Source organism: Oryctolagus cuniculus, chromosome 6 (assembly GCF_964237555.1).
Source record: "Oryctolagus cuniculus chromosome 6, mOryCun1.1, whole genome shotgun sequence".
Taxonomy (NCBI): Eukaryota; Metazoa; Chordata; class Mammalia; order Lagomorpha; family Leporidae; genus Oryctolagus; species Oryctolagus cuniculus.
This window is the reverse complement of record NC_091437.1, coordinates 133,861,695-133,870,303: the sequence shown is the minus strand read 5'-3', so window position 1 is coordinate 133,870,303 and position 8,609 is coordinate 133,861,695. Positions and strand designations below refer to the sequence as shown.

The window sequence follows — 8,609 nt, the reverse complement described above, 5'->3', positions numbered from 1 at the left end:
CTGAAACCAGAAGTGCCATCAACATGGAAAGACAGAGTTAGAGAAGAAGCTATCTAGTTTTGAAGTAATGAGCAGGAAAGATATAAGATCTCTTAACACTGTGAGTAGTTAAAATTTCCCCCTAAGATTGGCAATAAATCAAGGACATACATTCTCTCCATTCCTATTCAATACCACACTGGACTTCTTAGGCAAGACAAAATAAAGTCATACAAGTACACGCACACACAACACACACACACACACATGAAAATGTCAATTTTACTCTATTAATTCAAAAACTAAAATGAAGAGTGAAAATAAGTTGTGAAGGAATTTCTTGTTCTCTCCTTTTACTTTCTGGTAATAGACAACAGCTTGCCAACAACCTCTAGCCAGACTGGATTATCCTACCAGACATGCATTAAATTGTCTAGCCGAGATGTGCCTCTTAATCACACAAGCACATTACTGAAGGTGTTCTCCAAGAATTACAGAAGAACTTCCAAAAATTTTGCCAGAATAAGATTTGCCAAAAAAGAAAGAAAGGGAGAAAGAAAGAAAAAAGACTCAGGGAAGCCAGACCCTGTTATTCTTGGGAAGCTTAATTGCCAAACCAAACCCTGTCAATTATAAGATAACATTTACATGGAGTTTGGATGATTTCCTTTTTTACCAAGGGAATGGGGCATTTACATTTTCCTGATTTAAATACGTCAAACTGAACATTATTTCTTTTGGGAAATACTTGCTCAATACTAATTGCAAAGTTAACATTGCCATTATAAAGATTGCAAAATGAGGCCTCTTTGTAAATACGTCATGATCATGTAAAGGGATGATTTGGTTAAGAAAAAAAACCTCAAGAAAATCTATTCTTTGGTCATACATGTGGGATGTTAAATATACATATATATATAATTTCTTTACTGGATCAAAATCTCAATAAATGTATAAATACTATATATATATATATATATATATATATGAATTTGTTCATATAGTGAAAACATTCAATAACCCTAGGAAAAGTATGGGTTTTTGTCCTCAGAAAAATAAAATAAGTATCATGGAATGAAATAAAGAACATTTCCTGTGTTTCTCTTTTTTTCTTTTTTTTTTTTTTTTTTTTGAACAGGCAGAGTGAATAGTGAGAGAGAGAGACAGAGACAGAGAGAAAGGTCTTCCTTTGCCGTTGGTTCACCTTCCAATGGCTGCTGCGGCCGGCACACTGCACTGATCCGAAGGCAGGAGCCAGGTACTTATCCTGGTCTCCCATGGGGTGCAGGGCCCAAGCACTTGGGCCATCCTCCACTGCACTCCTGGGCCACAGCAGAGAGCTGGCCTGGAAGAGGGGCAACCGGGACAGAATCCGGTGCCCTGACTGGGACTAGAACCCCGTGTGCTGGCGCCGCAAGGTGGAGGATTAGCCTATTGAGCCGTGGTGCCGGCCTCAACAAGACTATTTCCTAACAGGCAGTAGAAAGCATCTACACTCCCCAAAACAGGGCTTTTAGAAATGATTTGACTTTTAAAGGAACATCAATAATAATGGAGCAGCATCAAGAGTAGTTCTTAGAGTGGAGGATCTTGTTCAGCCAGTGTTTCTTTCTCATAAATGCATTGCAATCTCATTTCAGTAACTATTTAGAGTCTAAATTTTATCTTCTAAAGCTACTGAAACAACCCAGCTCTCAAATCTCTTCCTTGCTTTTCTGATAGAGATACAAGAGAACTGAGCACACAGGCTAGTAAGTGAATAATCACCCATGACAGAATCTTCAAATGTCCCCTGTTATTTTTATCACTTATGTGTTTTCAATGTCTGTAGACATTATAAATATGGCATTTATAAAGAGTGTGGTATGTTTCCTAGAGTAAGTGAGATAAACAAAAGCAAGAATTTGTGTACCTATGGAAAGCATAAAATCTGTTTATATTAGTAAAAAATTTAGGAATTCATTTAGAGTAGCAGGTGGATTGGAGAAAAAAACTAGAATTCAAAGTAGTGATTTCATAGTAGTTATTTCATTCCACATATAACAGACACACATGTACTGATTTGGAGATGGAAATCTATCTTCCTCAGGGAAGAAGAGATGGGCAAGGAGACGGCTGCCATTCTACTCCTTGATAGGAGGCTCTAGGATCTACTTTGCCATTTATCTCTTCTAGGGAAGGAGGAGCAATTTGTCCCAACCAATGGCAGTCCAGCTCTCCTGTCTGTGCAAATCCTAGCAAACACGCATATATTCAGCAGTAGTTCTTTCCCCAAACATACCTCCTCCCTCTTGATCTCTGATCTAGTCATAGTTGTCTAGATAAGTATGTCAATAATCAAATAACTATCAATAACATATCTGGAAAAAATTAGCAGCAACAGGCATATGATGTCCATATATTTTCCTTCTCTCCTTTGCTGACTGATGTTCTCCCTTGGACAGATTTCATGTCTCCTTACTCACAGGCAATATTTCTGTATGCCTATGCAACTCAAATAACCTCCACTTACTGCACACCAATTTATACAAAGTAATGTAGATGAATTTCTTTGATCTTGGGAACATTGCTACCATTAACCCCCTTCCATGAATAAATATGTTAAACCTCTTAGAAACTGCATAGCTGACCATGGCCTGTCTAACCATTTGAAGCTCAGTGGGGATTCTGGTCAGGGTCTGTATAATACCACATTGTCTGAGGCCCGACAGACTCATAGACATGGTGACCATATGTCCTGATTTGCTCTGAAGAGTCCAGATGTATATCTGTTCTTCAAGTATCCCAACTTATTTGGCATTATTTTTCTCTGTCCTTTTCACTTTCAAAAGCATTCCAGTTTTGACAGTACACTATGGGATGGCCCTGCCTTTGGAGCTCTGACTATCACAAAGGGAAAAGATGTATATCTCAATTGCTTTCTCTCTCTCTCTCTACCACTTTGCTCTTGATTTATTTTCCTTTACTCCTCACACAAGACCACAGCTTCTCTAGGAGCCTTCCTTCTCAGCTGGTCCTTTGAGAGCTTTTGTCTATATTAGAATTTTACTATAAAGCTGAGACATACCCACCATGAGCCCCAACTGCAAGAGTGCTACTGCTGGATATGAAAACAAAAAAGATTGCTCATAAGGCCTTCCAAAATCATGTTCCCACTGGAGAGCTTTTATTATTTTCTGGGATTTTTGTTTGACAAGAATAGGGATGGAAAATTAGACTAACATTTACTAAATGCCCATAAGCAAGCACTATGCCAAAACTTTTAAATGAATAAATTTCTCATTTTGCCAATGAGAAAACTGAGATTCAAAAGAATTAAGTAACCTTTCCAGAGCCTAAATAATGATCATAAACTTCAATAGTTGACTCACACACCTTTTTTCTCCAACATGCTGATTCCTACTTATATGTAAATATAATACATCCATGCATTAATATAAAAATATTGTGAATTGGCTTAAGTAGGAGCTATTCATTCTATATTTAAAGAATTTATATTTTGCAAAGACTTTTTTAACTACATGCTTTTTTCTGTGTCACAAAGCCATATGCTGGTATCGGGTGAGCTTGTGGTAACCAGACTTACATTATTCTCCACTGATTTTTTAAAAGATTTTATTTATTTATTTATTTGACAGAGTTTCAGACAGTGAGAAAGAGACAGAGAAAGGTCTTCCTTCCATTGGTTCACTCCCCAAATGGCCACATGGCCAGAGCTGTGCTGATCCGAAGCCAGGAGTCAGGTGCTTTTTCCTGGTCTCCCATGTGGGTGCAGGGGCCCGAGCACTTATGCCATCTTCTACTGCTTTCCCAGGCCACAGCAGAGAGCTGGACTGGAAGAGGAGCAACCAGGACTAGAACCAGCACCCATATGGGATGCTGGTGCCACAGGCAGAGGATTAATCTAGTGTGCCATGGTGCCGACCCGTCTCCATTGATTTTTCTATATAGAGGTACCAGTAATGTGCCTGCCTCTGTGATCAGCTTCAATTGTTTTGGATTTGGAGTGGAGTGGAGCTCTTTATTTGACAGAATAAATTCTGTAAATTTACCTTATTGTTTTTTTTTAAATAAAGCTATGAAGAACTAACAAATAAATTTCCCTGTCATATGTATCAATATCAGTACTCAGAACTCACTTTTAAATTACTAACAATCAAGTGTCATATTATTTAAAAACTAGTGATTTCTTTCAGTTATACACGTTGCCTAAAGAGTCTATGGATTGAGAAGATTTTAGCTTGTTGGAAATATTAAGATAGCCTACAAAAGATATTGAGCTGAAGCAGAGAAGTACAAGCCAGAAAGGTAATTGCTAAGCGAATAGATTTGAGAAGATTTTAAATGTTTGCACCACAAAAAATAAGTCATGTATATGTTCATTAGTTGAATGTAGTTTTTCCATAATACATCCATACATTAAAATATCAATATGTTATACACCACAAATACAATTTTGTTTGTCAATTTAAGAAATATCAAATAGTTACAAATAGAATGAACAAACAAAAACAAGTCAGAACAGTCATATTTCCATCAATTGCCCAAACCACCCAAGCTCAATGCCAGCTCACATGCAGGCTGGGCTACTTTTCTCCACAGTTTACTGTCACCAGCCTTGAAACTGATTGTGGCCTCCTGTCAAAAACAAAAGGCATTTTTGTCTTCTTATACTGTGTTTGAGAACACAAATCCCATGTGAATTTGGTGGTAGCCCTCAGCACAACCCCCTCCATTCTTCCCAAGCCTCCATATATACAAAGGTTCTGCTTCATGGTCCCTGTGGCGCTTTTGTGAATCTGGGGACACTCCAAGTAAGTGACTCAGAATGTTTCAGCAGCCAAAACCAGGGCACGGAGTGTCTTTGGCCCAGCTGCAGAAACAGACTGCCATTAGCCAGGTTCCCCTAGAATCTACTCTTTGTCTCCAGATAAATGAAAAGGAAGCATAAAGTTTTCACATCAGGGCCTCTGACAAAGGGAAATTGTGAAGTAGACAAAAATCTTCACCTACAACTCCTTCTACAGCAGAATTCCAATCCCCTGATCCTGGGCTGCAAATAAAGCTTTGGAAAGAATGTGATTCAGTGGGATGAACACTGGTGAGGAGATTGCCCTACGGTCCTAGTTCTGCCCCCAATTTGTTCCCTGACCCTAGGCAAGCCACAGAAATTCTCAGTTGCTCTGTAGCTCCATTATCAAACTGGGGTGGATTCTGCTTTCTGATTAACTGGCTCTTGCTCATCGACTATTAGTGACCTTTATCCTATTCTTGATCACATGAAAGCACCAAGCACAACACATGTGTTGTGTCTGCCTTCCATGAGTTGGAGAACTCCTTGAAGATAATGTCTGCCCTCTCTACCTGCACGTCCTAGAGATCAGGTATAATATCTACTACACACAGGTATTCAGAAGAAGTACCTGCCTAGCTAATGGCTATAGATGTTTATGTTTATGCTTATATTTATATTTATATAAATATAAATACTTATATTTATAGCTAATGGCTATAAATGAAGCCGATTTCAGAGGGCACAATGACACAGAAGATTGTCAGGAAGAGAGTTACAATACAGCATGAAGTACGCTGTACTATCTTGCAAACCTTACCCCAAGGGTACCTACACTACTACTTAAAGGTCAGCATTGACTCATCACAGAACAGTCTCATCCTTGTAATCCATCCAGCTTTATTTTATTTTAAATTTCCTCAGCACACACATATATGTGTGTGTATGTGTTTATATGTGTGGCATTTTTTTACAGTCTCATTCATACAGGTTTCTTCTTCCAACAGTAAAACCGAGCCCTGGAAGCTATTCTCTACATCCTGGTCCTTCTCTACTACCTGTTGATGGACTATATTATTTGATTACATTAATTTATGTGTTAACCCAAAAACTTAGTGAAGAATTAAATTCAAAGAAAAGACTCAGCAAAGCAAGAAGTGTTGAGTCAGTAATTTGAGTAGGTCACTAAATAATATTCTGTTCAAATTTGTTTACCATTGCCCAGGCTTCTGATGAGTAAACTGACAGTCAACATACCAGATTCCCCCAAATTAAACATACTTCTCTATAATTAAATATCACAGCTTCATTGTTCCGATAACAAAATTGAAATATTTTCCACCATCATAATATGCTTAGCAGATAATGTCATTGGAATAGAATGATGTTACCACATGATAATAGGCTCTCAACGCCAAAGTCAAGTTATACTGTTTATTTTCAAAGCAGATCATTACACTGACTTTTTTTTCCATTACCAAGTGATTGATGCAACTTTAAAGGTGACCAACAAACATTTCATTTAAAAATAAGATAACGATGGGGTTATATGCAGAATGATTCAAATACCAAGGGAGAAGTTGCACATAGCAGCACAGAACACACTTAAAAATTAACCTTTGCCATCTTCAGCAGAAGTTCCCTCTGCAAAGTAAGAACAGCTGTTAGAGGCTCCAAAGTGCCTCAAAATACAATAAAAGCTTGTGTTGACATAATCCATTTCTTGATAACTGTGGAATTCTGGATTAGAACACCTGCCAACTGAGGAACCTGGTGAACAGCTAGCAGACACAAGCCAACTCATCTTGACAAGCAGCCCTGAAGAAAGGTGGTGCTACAAATGCCAGACCCTATGAACAGGCGCTCACCACAAACCAAAGAAAGCCTTCCCACAACCTTGGAGACCATAGCCCTTTCAGCCACTTGGGTATAAAACCCTATCAGTGAGATCATCTTCAAATACCTGAAGACTAACAATGAATACCTTTCTCTGAGACTAAAAAAATACCTACAAAAGGCCTTTCAGCTGGAACATGTGCAGTACTGATGATTACATTATCACATTTCCTCTCTCCTTCAGAAGAATTCAGCGATACCCAGGAGTACTATCTTCAAAATAAAAATGGTAGGTGATTTTACTTGAGCTGGTTTACTTCAAAATCAGATGTGGCATTGGAAAAATACACCAAATTCTGTGTGCTTTTCATTTTAACAAATATTTAATCTGTAAGACATTGTACTTGCTAAGGGCTGCTAGAGTCAGAAAAAGAAAACCTGCCCCTCCCCCAAAATCTACTTTACCCAGATCATCCTGCCTGTTCACTGTTATTTATTTTCTCTGCATGAAATCATTTGGACTGAGACAGCTCCCACTGAGAGTACTTTGTACAGTCAGTGCTTGCTGTTTGTGTGAGATGTGTGCCACGCATGATACTTTTGATGATGATGTTAATTAGTGTTGAATACAACTTATTTATAATTTTAAAGAATTATACATGTGTTAGGTATGCCTGAGGCTCCAAGAGCTTAAGTTGCATATTAAAGATTAAAAGAGACAGATTTCTCAACTGGACAGTCCAATAAGATGACAGTAACTGATCATTTGCAAGTATGGTAGCCAAGGTGGTTGAGATGAAGCATTTGCAGAAGAGAAAAACTTAGAAAATAGTCCATTCACAAGAGAAAGCACAGTAACTCAGAGCCCTTCAAACATATTTCAAGAGACCATTTCTCAATGTGACATATTGCCCCAAAAAAAGATCTTGTCCAAGTATAGCTAACCAAGAGCAATTGAGCTCTGATTAATGTAGTAGTCCCACAAAATCCTTAGTGATTCTCCCATCCTAAGCTCCAGCAACTTCTGCTGTGATGTCCCTTGCCAACAGAAAATCCTGTCAATAAAGTCCTAGTTCTGTACATGTTTGCTCTACTTTTGCTTCTTCAGCAATGCCCTGTTTAGTTTTCTTGCTCCAATTGTTTTTGTGCTACTTTCTCAGTGTGCCCTGCACTTCTCTCTAGCCGTATTGATCATACTTGTTGCTGGTTCAATGTCTTTTTTTTATCACTGCACAGGAACCACCATGGCCTAGGTGTTAGCATCTGATTATTACCCACTGTATTTCCAATACTGAACACACACCCAAGCACACACAGTAGGTTCTTAATAAACTCTAGCTGATTAACTTGATCCCAAAATGCAAATCTTTGTGCTTGGGCTTAAAACTCATGGGATTCAGGAACAAATTCAACTTGCTAACAAGATATTCTTTTACCTTGTGCTGACTTATCAGTATCTTATTCAGTATCTTACTTATTCTTGAGGAAAAAAAAAGTCCTGACCCCAAACTCCTGTTTTAGTAGTCTAGGGCTGGGGCAATGACTGGCTATTACCAGTAATCTCTTGTGGAGATAAGTATTTTATGGCTACCCTGCTAGCCCATGTTGCTTAGTCTCCATTTCTCAACTCTCATCTTTCTGTTATCATCATCACATTTAATTTAAAACCTGGTTTAGCCTTAGGCAACCTTACTGTTAGAAGCAGCATACACATGCCAAGGAATATATTTTAAAATCTCTATGTCCTTCGGATCTGGCTAAAAGGTCCATGAGAGTCTCACAAGCATGGAAAGCCATGACATGGTGGCAAAAAACAATCTAAATGAAAGATCCTGGTGAACAAGACCCCAGCAGAAGGAACAGGCCATCAAGGAGAGAGGCGCCTTTCTCTGAAGGGAGGAAGGAACCTCCACTGTGATACGGCCTTGACTAAACAAGTTCAGAGTCGGTGAACTCAAGGGGCTTCCATAGCCTAGACAACTCATAGCAAGAGTCTCGGGTG

At 38.6% G+C, this 8,609-nt stretch overlaps 1 long non-coding RNA gene across 2 annotated transcripts in view; it reads right to left on the bottom strand.

The window, feature by feature from the left end:
• The window catches only part of LOC138849966 (uncharacterized), a 189,180-nt gene that overhangs the window by 71,649 nt on the left and 108,922 nt on the right, over positions 1 to 8,609 (bottom strand). The gene's annotated exons all lie outside the window — the stretch shown is intronic.